The 15,851-nt window shown below is 32.5% G+C and overlaps 1 long non-coding RNA gene across 1 annotated transcript; it reads right to left on the reverse strand.

The window, feature by feature from the left end:
* Positions 1–8,791: 8,791 nt before the first annotated feature.
* LOC142636935 (uncharacterized) lies at positions 8,792–11,893 on the reverse strand. Its single transcript, XR_012844436.1, has 4 exons — positions 11,617–11,893; positions 11,225–11,427; positions 9,331–9,376; positions 8,792–9,226 (listed from the first exon to the last, which is right to left on the reverse strand). It is a non-coding gene; the product is annotated as an uncharacterized LOC142636935 (long non-coding RNA).
* Positions 11,894–15,851: the final 3,958 nt, after the last annotated feature.

Here is a 15,851-nt window from a genome sequence, read left to right on the forward strand (position 1 = left end):
TGAAGGAAAGGGGATTGTCTCGATAGAATTGGTGTAGTAATCGGATTTTCAGTGTTGTACCTGTTGCACTATGTTTTTTTTCTTTTGCTTTTATTGGTAGAAACTAAAATGCTTACAGGGGTGTGTATGTAAGACAATGGTTACCAATTAATTGTCATGTGTAGTGTATGCTTACCTGTTCCTTTAATTTTTTATTTTTTATTTTTTCATATGTTCTAATATTAATAACCTTTTAGACATTTTTTTTTTGGGCATAGTTAAGTCCTCAAAGCTTGATCCTTCCCACAACTACATGACCAGTGACCACATGGAAGGTATGTAGTTTTATACTTGCGTGGCATCCTTTATACCTGAGCTCATACATCAATACTGTTTTCCAATAATCAAGTAACTACTCTACTTGAATTTTATTATTCTGAACATTGTCGAATCTGAATTTTATTATTCTGGTTGTACTTGAATTTATTCAAGGTTTCTTTTACCTAACAACTCTATCAATGTTAAATTTATATGTGTGTTAAATTTATCAGTGTATTCTATGGATAACAATTAAATGAAACATGTGTTAAATTAATCTATGTGTTCTATGAATATCCTTATCAGTTGATTCTTTTATTAAATACATAGCATGTTTTTGTGGTTCTCATTAAGTGCTAACTTACATATATAATCAAGTAAATGCCAATTATTGTTGAGTGTTGTTCATTATGACAAATGCTTCTTAACATTGTTGAGTGTTGTTCATTATTTGTGTTTATATTGAAGGGAAATTATTTACAGTTTCAAGATACGTTCGAAGGGACTGTTTTTCAATTCTTGTAGATATTTAAATGGTCAAAGGTGCTCCATCGTCTATATCCATATTTAGTTTCTATCACTTTAAAGTGTTTGTTCCGATGTCAATTAACTATACAGAAACAAACAAAAAAAGCTCTTTTGATTCCAACAAAGTGTAGCCATTTCCAGCTTCTACTAGTTTAAAATGTTTGTTCCAATGTCAATTAATTATAACAAAAACTAAAAAACCTCTTTTGATTCCTGCATAGTGTAATCAGCATGCTTGTAGAATATTGATCTCCTATATTGTTTATTACATCCCTGTTTAGTATAGTATGAAGCCTATACGTGCATGCTTATTTTGGATGCCTTTTACTTACTGTTTGACTTTGACAACAATGTAATGGTGTATTAAATCAGGAGAAAATCAAGCAAATTGTCTCTATCGTTTTTTGGTTTTGCAAAAACCTTGCATGTACTAAAACATCTTAGTAAATAATATATTTTCCTACCTTAATTCTTACAGAGAATTTGTTATCTTTTGAAGCTATGGACTGATGATGAAGAATAACATCACATTGAAGTATTTACTATCAATCTTTTAGCTCCTTTTGTTGTTAATCTCTTAGGAATTATGGTGCTGTTAGTATTTTGGCTTTTACCTAATAATAGTTATTTACTATCAATCTTTTAGCCCGTTAATCTTTTAGGAATTATGATGCTGTTAGTATTTTGGCTTTTATCTACTATTAGTTTTAAGTTGGTAGTTCTTTGTTGTTTCATCTATGTGGGGATTGTTATCAACTTTATTTTCTGTGTTTATGAACTATTTAAAAAAATAGGTGTATTCTTCTTGAATCTCTTTCATAGCTTTAATTTTATACAAAACTTGAGTGTAAAATCTTTCAAGTATCGACTGGACTCCAGTCCTCAGATGACATGTTGTTGAGGGGAAAATATTCTTTGAAAAGAAATTAACTCAGCTTAATGCAATGCAATGCAATTCTCTACCAAAAAGAATCACTTAGAAAATCCTCACCTCGTTTTCGTAGATTTTCTCAGTTATCAATTACCTTGATTTTGTAAATTTTCTCAGTAATCAAAAAATAGAGCAAAAAAAAACAAAACAAAAAGATTAGTTTTCTCTAATATCTTAAAAAGTTTTTAATAAAAATAACTTAGTCAAATCATTTTTGTGACATGGTTGATGCATGTGATTAAAATATATTATAAACAATGTTTTGTGAATGAAAAGTTGGTGATTTTTCTAATAAATATAATTGATAATATATTATAGGCTAAAATGGAAAACCCATTCTCTAAACTTCTTTAGAATTCTTTTTAGCTCTCGCATTAATTGAATAAACTACAACATATAACAAAATTTAACGGAAAAGCATTAATTGAATAAACTTTAAAGTTATAAGAGTAAAATGAAGGAAAGTAAAGTTAGAGCACTGAAATGAAATTTAGTAAAACCAGTGCTTATATAACCAATGCTTATATTATTTTCTGATTATTATTTTTCTTGGTTTTGTAGCATTAGATATCTTCCGTATCTCAAGGCTCTGAATTTTAAGCTCGATATCTTTTAGATCATTGTTCAATACCTGTAAAGCAGTCTCAGAGTATACAAAAGGATGAATTTGCTAAACGACTCATCTGATTCCCAGCACCAGTGAGTTTCTATAGTTTCCCCTCTAGATGTGAATATACAACTTGTAGAAATCTTGGATGAAATCGTGAAAGCATACGATTAGGATTGTTAATTTATTGGTACCACCATAGTTTGACCCTAGTAGTAATAAAGGTTCAATAACATGAAGCCTATTGTTTTTAGCCTACATATTATTGTATCACATTAGTATTTGTACATGCAATGTAAAGTCGGTAAAATATGCAGGGACAATGACTTTGACCTGAGCGACGACATTGTACTCGCAACATATCTAGCCGGGTGTGCATGTGTAGTTTACGTGGAGACCTATATGACCAAAGTATCATTGCATACGAATATACAAACAGGATATGAATGGGTACAGTATATATTAACTGGAAATCCTGAGAAATGTCGAAGACATTTTAGAATGTCAAGCCATGTGTTTGGACAATTGTGTAATACATTGCGCTAATATGGATATAATGGAACTAGAAGAGTTTGCTTGGAAGAGTCTTTAGCAACAACATTGGTGTTACTTGGTCATGCTGAGGGTAACAGATTAGTGCAGGATAGATTTCAGCACTCGGGTAAGACAGTGCATCGACATGTGGTCACGGTAGTTACATTGTTAGCCACCGTTATGGCAGCAGACATTATCAAGCCTGTTGATCGTACATTTCGGGACGTGCCAGAACATATTCAACATTCAGGTCGATATTGGCAACATTTCAAGGTACTTTGTGAATTTGGTATCTTGACATTATTTTATTCAAATTATTGTTATGGTCATACCACGTATTTCATTTCACATGGATTCCTTTTTGTGGCAATGGTTAGGGTTGCATTGGTGCGATTGATGGGGTCCACGTCCCCGTGGTCGTACCAGTTAATGAGCAATACTCGTACTATGGCAGGAAGGGGATCACCACAAAAAATTGCATGTGCACATGTGACTTTGACATGAAGTTCACATTCGCATGTGTTGGATGGGAAAGGTCAACGCATGACACAAGGATTTTTTTTAGCTGCCTCAATAATGAGAGTTACAACTTCCCAAAAGCTCCAGCTGGTTTGTAAATATGTAGTTTAATTACAGTATTAAAGTATGTATTAATGTAGTGCAAATGCTAATGTAATAAACGTGTTCATTTGTAGGAAAGTACTATCTTGTTGATTCAAGGTACCCTATGAAGAAAGGGTTCCTTGCACCATATAAGGGGAAGAGGTACCACATCCCCGAATTTCGGCCTGATGAAGTGCTGCATCATCCAGAGGAGAGATTTAATTATCTTCATTCATCACTCCGTTCGGTCATAGAATGAACTTTTGGAGTTTTGAAGAATAAATGGAAAATTTTGAGAAATATGCCACAATTTCATATATGCACTTAATTGTACATCATTGTTGCTACGATGGTTCTTCACAATTTCATTAGAGCACATGAGATAAACAATGACATTGAACATTTCAGATCTACAGGGGGCACATCTGGACGTAGTGAGAGTGGTCATTACGATCCTATGGCACATATGATCTCAATCTTGGACGAACCTGAGATGAAAGAGGTTCATGACAGTATCACAGCATCGATATGTGCGGACCATAACTGATTATGGTGACTACTATTTTTGTCACAATATAAATTTTGAGTGTGGTTGAAAATACCATTAACATTATGGAAATTTTTTTATGGGGACCACAACTGATGGTTCACAAACTTCAAAGATGTAATACCATTTGTTGTTGTATTGTTGGTAAGCAGAACTGAGGGCTCACAAAACTTGATTGTAATACCTTTGATTTATGCATTTGTATATATCGTTACATGTGAAAATCATGGGTATTGCAACAGTAGATTTCAAGCTTATAGGGGACTTCTAAATAGACTCCAATCTTATCTGAACAAGAGATAAACTCAATGGATTTTAAGATTGCAACAGTAATTTGCCAGGAAATTTAAAAAAAAAAAAAACAATATCTACCCTGAATTTCTTTTAAAGGCACCAAGAACCCTGAGTGTATATAGATAAATAAAATATAATATATATATATGTGTATATATAGACACACATAAACAACAACAAAACTTACAATCTCCATCAACTTGGCCATTAACATCATAGAGCAAATTCAAACGTCTTCACATTGTTTTAAGAAGTACAACTACATACATATCATAAACTGTTACTTGCAATAGTACGATTAACTTACAAAACAAATGTAATAATACAAGTCTGTATTATTACATACCAACACATCCCATTATGGCAAACACATATGCCTGATTTTGACTTCCCCAAACCTAGTAGAGAAGATAAGCAATACTAGAAACATGATCCAGGATACTACTAGAGTTATTGTCAGCTTCTTTGCTTTCTCTTCAAAAATCATGCGTGCAACCTTCGCTCTTTCAGCCTTTCGTTTTGCAACTCGCTCCCTTTCCAATGCTGTGGCTGTCAGGGCATGTGCTTGCTTCGACTCTTCATTGGCAACTTCCACTGCATGCTCCAATCGCTTGAATTTGGTGATAACAATAGGTGTTGTTGCTGTGCCACGCGTACAACAAATGATGGTGTCTAACCACTTGAAGAACTTGCATGCACGGTCATCATCCTGCACAATACAATACAACACATAAACAATAATACAATGAATTGGTTTTTTAATGCACAACACAAATATTTTGCTAATACTTGGATATGGTACTTACTGGCGACCAATAGCGACAAGTACAAAACCTCCTACCAAATGTATGAAGTTTCTGGGAAGTCCTAATGATGCAGTTCTCAATGTCACAAAGATGGCCATCATAACTGGAGAGATAGTCACTCGTTTCCGACATTGGCATATCTTGGGCTTGAAAAAGAAAAATAGAGGAGAAGGTGCATATGTAAATAATCAATATAACGGAAGAAATAAGAGAGCTAAATAACATCAACCTACTAATAAGCAATCTCACTGGAGGAGCTCAAAGCTGCTTAAAACTTATGACTTTACTACCTCCAACACAATTCAACTTCAGCACAGAAACACTTTACTGAGATCTACTAATTGCACTACCCTTTACTCTGATTGTCAGCAATAATAACAGCAAATGCTGAGCTTCTCTAGTCCCAAATCAAAATCTGTATTAGCTTAAAAGAATTCTCACAACCATAACCATATTAAAATCCTTTTAACAATAGATCCACCTCTAAATAAACAATTGGACTCTCATTCCCTCTACAGAACAGAGCAATCTCACTTTTCATTTTTCACCACAGACCAGTCATACACTACAGAGCACATTCCCTACAGAGCACATTCCCACTTTTCAGTTTTCACCTTTTATTAATGATTAATGGGTAAAATGGGTACCATCTTGACTACCCAATCATACCCTAGGTAATTAAAAGTTCTAATATTAGGAATAAAAATGAATTTGATGAAAACATAAATGAATCTTTTGTCTGATCTTGTTACTTTATAGGCAGCTTAACATAAAAAAAGAAAAAAGAGCTTTATCAAAAGAAAAATCTAATGAAATAAAATAAACTGATAAGTTACTGAAGTCAAAATATAACCAAATTCATCCCATCATGTGTTGAAGGTCCTCCCTCCCATAACCTGTGGTTTTAGGGAATGGACAGCCCTCTAATCTATGGACTAGCTATTTTAGAGTGAATTCTTGCAGAATCCACGATTTTGACCAAGACAAACCATCAATGGTGGATTTATCTTTTCTACAATAAAACTAGACTCTACAAACACTAGGGTATGAACCAAAACACACATAACTCATGTCCTTAACCCATCAGCCACTGACCAAGACTTCTATGCTTATAATATGCTGCAAACTTTACTTATTTGTTCCTGATCACAAGAACCATACCTTGTACTGTTTATACTTAAGAAATTGGACATGCTATAAACCATAGAATTTTTTAAAAGTTTCTACTTTGGCTCCTAGTATCCCAGTCAATTTTACTAATTTGTATCACAGGAGAAAATGGAACCACATGTAAATTCTTGTAACTATCAATAAACTTTTGCTTCTTTCATTTTTAATTTTTAAACTTCGCAAATTTGGAACTTGTAACCATGTCTTCAATTATCTTTCAAGATTCATATGCTTTTCACATCATTTTATGGTTAACTCGTCAATGGGCTCACTATCAACATTTCTACAGTGTGTAAGGGTAAGAAATTTCTCCCATTTTAAGTCAATATATTGCAAAATTACAAAGTACAAATCAAATTCTAAAAACAACCAGGAAGAGAACATTCTACATATACACTCAAATACAATTGTTGAACCTAGTTGAATTTATTCAAAATGGCTCTTTAAAAACTAAGGCAATGCATTAAGAACTACACCAATCCCATATCACAAGTACCCCAGAAGCTTCATATAAGGATTAGAAGGAGACAAGGCAGAGTAAATCACTAAAAGCTATAAAGATTCATGCTTTAATCAACTTCACAACAAGAAAATAGGAAACCACTTTTACCTGGCAAACTTGTATCAGTTGATAGTATAATCTTCACATTGGAAGAGGGTGAAATGGGTTTATGGGAAGAGAGGTGTCATGGGTGGGAGTTCGACTGAAATTGGGGAAGAGGGTGAAATGGGTTTATGGTCTGGGGAAGAGTACACGCCGGCGTCGGACTGGGGTTGTCTTCCTCGTGGATTTCTCACCTAAGCTCTTTACCAGCATCGGACCGATGTAGGTCTTCCTTGTGGATTTCTCTAGTGGGTGTGGTTGAGTACTGAAGGCATAGGCGTTAGGGTACAGTGAAGAGTGAATAGAAGAAGGAAACAAAAAAAAAAAAGGTTGTATTTATTTGCTACAGTAGTTTCAGCTAAGCTACAGTACCCGTATATCCCAAAATAATCATCCACGTTTTTTCAATTATTTGCTACAGTGTTTTCAGTTTTCAATTTCAGTAAAATAAGTTCTATCCAAACGGACCCTTAGTGTGGCAGAGTTTTGAAAGGACAAACGTGGTAAACTACGGCTGTTTTACTTAAAACCTGTGTACGTGGCAGCATTTTAAGAGGCCTTTTTTTCCTTTTTGTCAATACCTCCTTAAATGCAGGAATCCACTTTCTCTCAGCTTCTGTTATTATATATACTAGTATTTAAGCCGCGCAATGCGCGGGATCATTTTATGAATTAGAAAACAATCAACTTAATATATTATACTTAATGTGATGGTAAAATAGGGAAGGGGGTGGATGGTTAGTTGTTCAAATAATGATGTTAATGTGTAGGTGTTCTTCTTAAAGACAGACAACCTAGCATCAATTCGTAAAGAAAAAATTTGTAAGAAGTGTGTAACATACGTTAGTTATCAATTTGTTTGTTTATTATTTTAAAATGTAGAAATTAATCCAAAAATTTTCATAATTCCATTTACTAAAAAAATTATTATTACTATACATTCTAAAGTATGCATGTTGAAATCTAGTTACGAACATAAAGATTTGCATTATCAATAAAGATTTTCCTTTTGAGTGCCAATCTTCGCTTAGGCCAGCTCCAAGGCTAACAACTTCACTCACAATCATCACAACCGAAACTTTGGTGGTATTTACAGAGGAGCCTAACAAATTACATTGAAATAAAATAGACATGCCTTTTCACAATTACTTAGAGCCAAACAAATTAACCTTTAATGCAATATAATCACAATCATGTTGAAATAGTCTTTGAATGTAGGAGTAATGAAATAAAACCTGAACATAATTAAATGAATGAGTTTAGCATACATCAAGAGCGTCACATTTTTTATTTTTTATGCCATGCTAAACTCATATTCACCACCAACACCACTGCAATTTTTTTTTCCATAGGTGCATCTATATCAAATTGTTAACATGTCCAAGTTTAAATATTTATCTAATTTTGACAAATTGTTAAATCATCTCCCATATGAAATGGAGAGAAAGTGATTAAACATCAAGTATGACAAATTGTTAAAATTTTAAACATAGTTAAAAATGAGAAACATTCAAATTTTATATAGTAATATGTTACATAATCATAACATGCTATTACACAAATACAATTTCTTGGTAAATGGTAAGATAGATGAAAACTATTTTATATTATCTTGAGTAAAATTTAGCCCCACAATTGTAGTGTATCACACAAAATCGGAACTACAACCATGTAAAAAGAGAAAATTAAAATTAGATATTATAACAAAATTCTTTTACACCACAATAGAACCAAGAGAATTATTATAATGCATAATCCAATATGAGTATGAGGCTAGGAGTTGTACTCTACATTATTGCAAGAAAAAAAAAAAAAAAAAAAAAAAAAAAGAAAAAATCTAGAATAAAGAACAAATAGAGAGCATATATAATTAGTTAAGAAATCAAACAGGCAAAATTCTAGTAATGAGGAATAATTAGAATTGTAACAAAATAAATATAAAATAACACAACTTTACAGTCAATATGATTTCCGTACATCTACATCACACCCAATTACTCTGTATTTTATTGGCTTTCACGGAAACTAAACCAAAAAAAAAAAAAAAGCATAAATCAATTTGCTATGTTTTTTAATCCAGTGTACTCAATCAAGTATTCTTGTGCCCACAGTGAAATGCTCCATGGACCATAGTGGATACTCTGTAATTTTAGTCCATTGTTGATTTTTGGTTGCCAAATTCTCCACGCATTGTAGTAAAATTTCTATGTCATTTTCTTTACTCAAACATGAATTCAATTACTCCCTTGAGAAATAAAGAGTGAACCTCCTGAAGTCCAGGCCATAGTCTGCAACTCTTCCAAATCTAACAGATTGTATAACATGCCAAAAAGATAACCAACTAAGAATAGAATAATATAGAAACAACGTAACAAACATGTTTATTAGTTTAGAGAGAAAGCAACGTACCCTTCCATTGCAATGACCACCATTAACTTCTTTAACATATTTTCACCTTTAAATTAAAAACAAAAAAATTAAATGAAACCTTGATTATATAAGGTAGTCAGGTCAGGTCTATTATTAACCCATATTTGTCAAGTGTAACATTGGAACTATCAGATGACACATTCATTTACTTTTGTTTGTGTGATGGCAGAGCATATTCTGATAGCTAATTAATAGCATTATAGCGAGATCTGAGTTGAAGGTAAGGAAACATGTCTATGAAATAATAGGCAACTTTTGACTTTAGATAAAAATATAAACATAATTAATGTGTAACTTGTCCAACAGACGACAAAGGGGCACTTCTCTTTGGAGGCAACCACAGCCTCTGCTAGGTTTTACTCGGTAGTGGGAGTGAATAATTGGCATTATCATCATTCATTGCAACCCAAACTCAAAAAAATAAGAGTCGGAGAAAAAAGGGACTCTCTCCTATAATTGAAACACTTCAATTTGGCTTAGGTATCATCACAAACACTTAGGGGTGATGAGGTTGGAATCTTTTCATATGCTATGCACTAAAGTGCTGGCTATTGTAGACAATAATCTGGGATGATGATAAACACCGTTTCCCCTTGGATCATGACAATAGAAACAACCTACAACATCTAACATTCCATGAGGTAAAAGAGATGACAATCCAACTACAAATTGTAGACCACTGAATTCATTTGATGTCAAGCTTTACATTCAGACTCAATTGCAAGTTGGACTACAAATATCAGTAGCATAATCAATGGCAAATTATATAGCAAAGTATAATTCCAAGCCAAAATTTGATTCTAAGGAACAACATATGGTCCAACTCAAATTTTTGCAGGAGAAGAAATGACATTTTTTCCTATCCTTTTATCTTATTTTTCCCTCAAATGTGAAGAATAAATTAAAATTTTGAAAGACAACAAAGATGAAAAAATTAATGTATAAATAATGTGACTTCCTCCACTGACAATAATGTGAGTTAAATATTAATAAGCAGAATCTCACCAAAACTAGTGTATGAAGGGTGTATTAAGAGAAAGTCTTAACGGTGTATTAAGATTCCCAAAACTGGTGTAGCCTTTCACTTTTAAAATGTACATGCATATAATGAATAAAGCAGAGATATGTGGCAGAGAAAGAAAGCAGTAGGAGAAGAATTTAAGAAACAGGGCAGTTCACTTAATGTCCTAGATAATGAATCCCAACAATCACCATAAGGAGCTGTTAAATGAAACTGGTGCAATCAATCATAGCAAATATAATTTGTACTAAGTTTCTCTACAATAAGTTAGGAATACAACTATATCTATACAGCAGATACACTTGCCAATGCAACTTGGATAGAGTAAGATCCAGAATTACCACTTCAAATAGTTATCTTCTTCTCTAATTTATTTCTCTCCTTTCAATATCAATTTCAAATGAAGCTAGATTCTTAACAATACTCACAGTGGTTGAAGATTAATCTACATAGTTCCAATGGCTTTAAAAAAGGGACCATTCAGAAATAACAAACACAAAAAGTTTAAAATTTAAAATAAAACTTTAGTGTAGTTTTGATTGCTCAAAGGTTTGCACTTTGAGTAACAAAGCAAATCTGCATATTATGTGAACTCAAAATCAAAGCAACCCAAATATTCAAAATCAATTGTAAATACCCAAAACATTAAACCAAGCCAAATACCCTAAAAACAAATTTTCTTCTAACCAAAATCCCTTAATCAAAACCAAACCTTACCCAAAATACTAATCTAAATCATAATTATCCCCCAATTGATTCTCCAAATAAAAACCAAAAACCCTTAATTTTTTAGTTTAAAACAGAACTTTACCGGTAGCAATTCCAGTAGTCTAATAGTGGGTGGAGGCTTACAGTGATGACAAAACTTGTGGTGGCGCCCCTCTCTGAATCCATGGCACATTAACTTAACAGTCTAACGATTATTCTTCCTCCTCTTCCAAAAAAATCTCCAATTGGTCAATCTCTCTGCTCCCTGTGTCTAACCAACTCTCTCTCTACCGTTCTCGGACTTTTGGCCTCTAAACCTTGATTATCCAAAGCCAATTATAAATACCCTAAAATTAAACCAAAATCAAACACAAAATTAATTGAATCCAAATACTCCCAAAAGTTTCTAGTATATTAAGAAACGAAATCAAATCAAAACCTAATGTAACCCAAATACCAAAATACAAATCAATCCAACCAAATTTCTCAAAACTAATTCATATTTCATACCCAGATCTAAGAAAAAAAAAACTTACCAGTAGTAGCTATATCTCTATGTCTGTATCTCTGCGTGCACCTTTAGGTTACCGGTGCTGATTCTGGTAGCCTAAGTCCGGCAAGGAACGAATGGTGGTGGGAAAATGATGGTGATAGCCAGTCGGCCGTATGAACTCTGTCTCCTTCTCATCTCCATATCGCAAGCTTTTTTTTCTTTTCTTTTTTCTCCTTCTCTACTTCTTTCCCCATTTCCTCGTCGTCTCTCTCTTTCATCGCCTCTCTATTTGTATTTCCGTCTATCCTTTAATTTTAACCGGTTTTTTTTTTTTTGTTATTTATAATGAGAGGCTTTTAAATGGTGTGTAGATTGCCAACCAACATAATTTATCATTTTTTAACTTATACATGGTAGAATTTTAAGGGGTCATTTTTCCTAACATGGCAACACCTCCTTAAAGGCTTTTGCATTTATATATAGTATTAGACAAGCGATTATAAGTAAAAGAATCTCACTACCTTATACTAACTTACAATTGAACCGTTACCCCAATACCCAATTGGATTTATTCTGTAGTAACAATCTCTTCTTTTAATGCACGACTCCTAGTATGTGACTAACCAACAGATGTGTGGATCCTAATACGCAACTTAATCACCAACTTGAGAAGGATGTTGGCCACTGTTTTAAAAACCGGACCGGCCGGTCCAACTGGTTCAACCGGGAAAATCGGTGCAGTTCGATCTTGTTAAATGCCTCAAAACTAGTCAAAAACCAGGAAAAAACTAGTCAAAAACCAGAAATTTTGAAAAAAACGGTTCGATTCTCGGTTCGGTTTTTAAAACTATGATGTTGGCTGCAAAAATCTTCAGTTCATCACATGATAAAAATCACGAATTTCCTTGGCCACAAAACCCTATGGTGTACAAACACAGTAGTATATTTCTTCAAGATGAATTAGGGCAAACTAGGTTTCTGATCACAATTTGCATGAACAACTCTTTGCTTCATACTTGTGCAATTTGGGCAACCCATGACGGTCCTTAAAAAAATCCTTATATATGTTTAGAGTTGTGAGAAAAGAAGGCTCAAACATACATTCCTGGATTAGAATGAAATCTTATATGAAAAACCTTTTTTTATAAATCTCGACAGATGCTCTATCTATCGAGCAGCTGTCAAGCCACGAGCTAAAACAACTTTTTAAGTCTTGATAGATATTAAATGTCGAGCTAGCTGTCAAGCTTTAATGAACAACACTTCTTCACTTGTTTCTTGGACAGACTTGCATGACTTTAGCACTTGAACTTGAAACCTTGTTTCTTGAAGCATTAAACACATCCTAGATCCACCCAATTACAAGTAAAGTGCGTTTTGTCAAAGGATTAGCCAATTACATAAAATATTAACATATGTTCCTAACATAATTCACATATTTCCTAACAATTAACATAAATAATTATTGGTGCAAGACCTATGTATAAATCATTAATATATGGAAATAAATGTATTTATTTTTAAGTATTATAGCGTGACAATTAATTAATACCTGGATATAAATGCAAAGATTGCTAAATTGGAAGGCTAAATAAAGATAATTTTGCTTCTTCCAAAAAATGTACAGCAAGGCAAAACCTTATAGGGGAAGAAGATAACAATTAACTAATTTATAATGACGTGCATGGCAAGAATATTATTGATGGCAAGCTTCTTAAACACCAAAATAAATAAATGTTTGAATTACTTCTTTGTTTGTGAGGCTTATGTTGTAAAATTTACAATATCCTAGCATCACTTTACTTATTCCTAAACACTATGAAAGGAAAAAAGAAAAAGGAAAGGTAAAAAGCTTGTTGATGTTGGGTTGGTTATTCGTGGTTTAATGGATGGGATTCAATTAAAATTTTATTTTGAGTCTCGAGTTTAGTTGAGTTCAGGTTGATAGTTTTTTTAAGCCATTTGATCTAACCTAATCTCCTATATATATAAATTTATTTTATTAACCTTATATTTATTTTCCTAAACTGATTTATTTTGTTATTTTAATAATTAGTTTTGATAAATTTAAATTTTTTTTAATATAATTTAGACATATTATGTGAATTGAAATAGTTTATTAAAAATTAGTTAACAATTATTGAAAGTCTATTTTGTTACAATGCATGAAATATTTAAGCACAACCCACCGAAGCAATCCAACCCATGTGGATTAGATTAGGTAAGCTCCTACATATGTAATAGATTTAGGTTGGGTTGGAAGTTTTTCAATCCAACAAGTTTGTGTTGGATTAAAAAAGCATTCCAACCCAACCCATGCACACTCTAGATATATTTAATAAGATCATAATCAAGAACTTTGTAATTTAGTGGAATTTTGGTTTTAGTATAAGTAGAATTAGAGTTTGAATCCCTTCTTACCACTTATGGTAACAATTAAATTATAAAAACTATATAAGTTATAAGATTCTAAAACTGCCAAAATGCATAGATATAAACATTTCATTTCATGCAAATAATAAAATATCTAGTTAAGAAATTTTATTTTCTCATTTCATTCTTTGTTTACCTTTTGTCGAGTTAAGCATTGTCAATTTATGTCTATTGCTTGTATTAAATTTACTTTGTTCATACGAATTGAAAAGGGAAATTTTGGCCAAAAAAGAGAAGAAAAAATAGGATTGTGTAATTTTTTGTTGTGCAGCCGTAAGTATAGTTGCCTCTTCCGCCTAGGATTGTGTACCTGCAGCATTTCTTGCAAGGTGCATTTTCTCGGGTACATCCTTTATATTGGTTTGGCAATTTGAAATTCGAGTCCTATCTAGTGGGTCTGTGAGTCGTATAAGAAGATTTTCGATTCACCACGGGCATCTTCTATTACATCCAAGTTCAAAATCGTAGAAATGAGTTCTAGCCTATACAGAATACTGTCTAGGTATGAAAGTAAAGCTGAAAAGCAAAAACGATAGTCCCTAGATATCTTGCAAATGCTTTCTATAAGGGCTTGATATAAATTAGAAATATCGTAGAAAAGAGAGGTGACTAGTAGAGGGATAATCAAGATTGACAGGCAACTAATTGGAGATGCCATTTATTTTTTAAGTTCTTTTTCAAGAATAATATTGTTGTTTCATGTATCTTTTGGCTTCCTATTTATAATATATTAGATTGGCATAAGATAGAGTTATTTTCCACTAAGATTGGTTGGCGTGGAAAACAACTCTATTCCATGTCAAGTTAAATAAGAAAAGTTAAACGATAATTTTTTTTGACCCATTCTTTTTAGATACTACTAAACACAAGAAAGTGTGGAAAACCATGAAAATAAACAACATTAAAATTTAAAAAAAGGAATCATTTCCCAAAAAGCTTTTTTTTTAAGAAAACTATCTTATTTTCCAATATATGGTAACAATCTCAAAATGAGTTGAAAAATTATCTTTTTTAAAATTATCTTTTAATTTCCAACATATGGTAACAACTCTATCTATATTTGAATTACCTTTTTTTAGCTTGACGTGAGAAAGGTTTTTTTTTTCCATTTGTTTTATAACATGGGGATGAAGTTGCTTCTCTTCATGCTTGCTTGCAACCCAAAATGAATCCAAATTCTTCTCCAAGATGGACTTCAATTGCCTTACCAATCCCTTCTATCAAAACCATATTTGGGTCCTCCAAATCATCCATTTCTCAACATGGGTTCTCCTAAACTTTTCTTGGGTTTTTTTTCTCAATTCTTGCTATTTCACAGTCAACACCTGAGCCCTTGTCTATGATTTATGGGATTTGATCATATAACTTGTACTATGTCAATGATTATTGCAATTAAGAGTAAGGCAAGACGATGTTAGTCGTGGTCCTCAAATTTCTTAAAGAAAAATTTGCCCATCTTTTCAAACATTTGCATGAATATTGTAGGGACTCATAGTCCTCAGATTTCTTGCAAATGTTTTCCCATATTTTTAAACATTTGCATGAATATTGTAGGGACCATGTCACTTATTTATAATAGTGATGGTCCCTTTTTTTTAATCAATATTGACAGATGTCACTCCTAATTAAAATATATGATATATAAAAATTAAATCCATCACATATATGTGATAAAATATGGTATACCAGTGAAAAAGATAAAGAAAATTATTTAAATAAAAAGAAATAATATTAACACAAAGATGCTATCAAAGAAATATTGAATATAATGCAATAGTACCATATTGATTGAGAAAAAGAGAGATGATTAGAAATAAATATTAATACAAGCAGATCTTTATTTTT

The sequence above is a fragment of the Castanea sativa genome, chromosome 5 (genome assembly GCF_040712315.1).
Source record: "Castanea sativa cultivar Marrone di Chiusa Pesio chromosome 5, ASM4071231v1".
NCBI classification, from domain to species: domain Eukaryota; kingdom Viridiplantae; phylum Streptophyta; class Magnoliopsida; order Fagales; family Fagaceae; genus Castanea; species Castanea sativa.